We start from the raw sequence: 2572 nt of genomic DNA on the forward strand, positions 1-2572 counted from the left end.
TAAGCAAACACTGTGCAAAAAAAGAAAGACAGAAAAAGTCTGTGCTACCTGTCTGGCAACAACCTACATAAAGTCAAACATGTAGCAGCTAAACAGCCATATTTTTTCTCATTAGTGCGAAGTGCAACGTACAGTTTGTTACATGGTGAGATGGCCAAATGCACCAGTCCAGTGGGGTTTGTTGCTCTGTGTTTGCTAGCATGTTAGCTTTTCTGTCAACTCGCTTTGGAGATCTTCTGCCTTCTGGTGGCCAAAAATCAATACGCGTACAGCTTTGAACAAGAACCCTTTTGTTTCTTTTGGGGTAACTTTAGTTTTAGTTGGCTGTAGAGAACATGTCAGGACAGAGCTGAGGAACAGACTTTTTTTCCTTCTTCTTCCTCCTACACTCTGAAGCTTAATGCCAGCCTGATGGGTAATCTATAGCTGCAACCTAAACAACACAGAATACTGATATCGACCTTCATTTCATTTTTTTTTTTTTAACATCTTTGAACATGTGTACACTCCAAGGACTTTCTTCCGACTAGTCCAAACTCAGAGGAGATCGAGATTAGCCGGACCCCGTAGCGCCGACCAGGGATTACGCCAGGGGAAACTCCACTGAATACACAGCGGACAAATTAGATGTTTTCCCCCTTGGGTCTTGTTAAATCTTTAGAGAGGAGACATTTGGTACTTATGGGACTCAGCAGGTAATCCGGTGTGGGGCACAAAGGTCCTGTTTGGATAGAACTGGCCAGATTTGCCCACTGGTTAGGCGATCTCTGAAGCTTTGGCTTTCCTAAGAGGGGATTGAAAGGGAGACTCAGTGGCCACAAAGCCTCTCCCCAGCTGGCCTTGCACGGCCTCTTTCTGGAGATTACTGGGCCAGTGAACGTGTCTTAATGGAAAATAGATTTGGATGGGTATTTTGTCGAGCTAAATGACACAGAAGGGAAAGCGAGTTGGTTGACATGTAGAGGAGTCTCCAGTGGACTATTCCGTCTGCTCATTTGAGTATGAATGCACACACAGGCATTACTTCCTGCCTGCCTGCCTGCACTGACATTAACTTCTCATGTCTCATCTGTCTATCTTTGTGTGACAGGCGAGTGAGCAAGAGACCCGCGCCCTAAAAAAGAAGAAGAAAATAATCTCATTCCTGACTCTCGTCTATCTTGCTGCAGTGTGCATGGGCTGCCCTGTGAGATTTGGGTCAGTTTAGATCTATTGACCCTGCACACTCAGTCAGAGTAAGCCCGAGGGCTACTATGACAGATGTTGTCTAGTGCCGGACCGAAATGAATGGGTTTTTTGTTGTTGTTTGGGTTTTTTTTCATCTAGTCAAAGATGTTAAAAAAAAAAGAATAAAAAGAACGCTTTAGATTTGATCACTTAAGCTTCCCCTCCTTTTTCTCGGTGTTAGCGGGTCGACACATCTGGAAATGTTAACGGTACACATAAAGAATGTGTGACGACATTTCTGCAGCTGTTTCAGTTCAGTTTAAAGTCGAACAAGATGCCTCCCATGCAACTATGACAGTGCCCTCTAGTGGCCACATTAATACCGATTACAGGTTGCATTTTGTCGCAATCCGAATTCTTAATATGATCAATTATACTGAAACGATACCACAGCGAAAATATAAACGTATCAATAAAAGTAACAACATGGAAGTTTAAATCTTTTTTTTTTCTTTTGATAAATAAAAAAGCATCGTTTCAAAATGTCAGCTCAAGGCAGTGGGGAATTTGAAATGAAGCCATGAAACAACCGGAGTACATTATTACTTCATTTTGTGTTCCTACATTTTCATATCCAGAACTGGAGGAACTTTTCATTAAGTTTATCTCTTTTCAAGGTCACACTGCCACTTATAAATCCTGTTACTTTAGTGCTCATTTTATCAACTACTTTTACTGTTTTGGGGGATGTTCTGCAGTTTACAGTAACCTGAGGTGGCAATATAAGTGTAAATGCTGAGATGTTTGCTACGCTGGTCAGTTTGCTAAAATACAAAGAGCCATCATTGCCCTTTAATTGCCTCGTAAAACTCCGACTGTGAAAAAGAGTTCGCTTGTCACAAAATCAATCCCGCTCGCTTTGGCCTACCTCTGAGGGCATGGTCATGATGTAATTATGTTATCTGTCACATTGGCTAACCTGTCGCACCTTTGAATCCTTTGAACAAGTTGGCATGTGTGTTTGGTGAGACGCTTTGCCAAGTTGGACATGTTGGCCCCCCTCAGCCTGCGTAGGTAAAACATGCGACCAGGCGGCCTTTGTTGTGCCCGTGGCCTCGCCCTGACACCAAGTGAAATAATCCCATATTTCGCTGCGTGCATCTACAATCTGTTTTCGCAGCTATGCCTCTCATTGTGTCGCCATGAAAGCTGCAGTGTTTTTATGAGCAAAGAAAAACACCCAGCGTGCCTACAGACAGTGGAAGCAGAGTGCTGCAGACACACACACGGCTACACATTGAGGAAACTCACAGGAAATACAGCTTCTATTGAAACCCTGTCGTTCATTAAGTACCAGTACTATGTGGAATAGTTTTGTTTTTAACAGCAGGCTATTGCGACTCCT

Source organism: Stegastes partitus, unplaced genomic scaffold, assembly GCF_000690725.1.
Source record: "Stegastes partitus isolate 25-593 unplaced genomic scaffold, Stegastes_partitus-1.0.2 Scaffold1446, whole genome shotgun sequence".
Taxonomy (NCBI): domain Eukaryota; kingdom Metazoa; phylum Chordata; class Actinopteri; family Pomacentridae; genus Stegastes; species Stegastes partitus.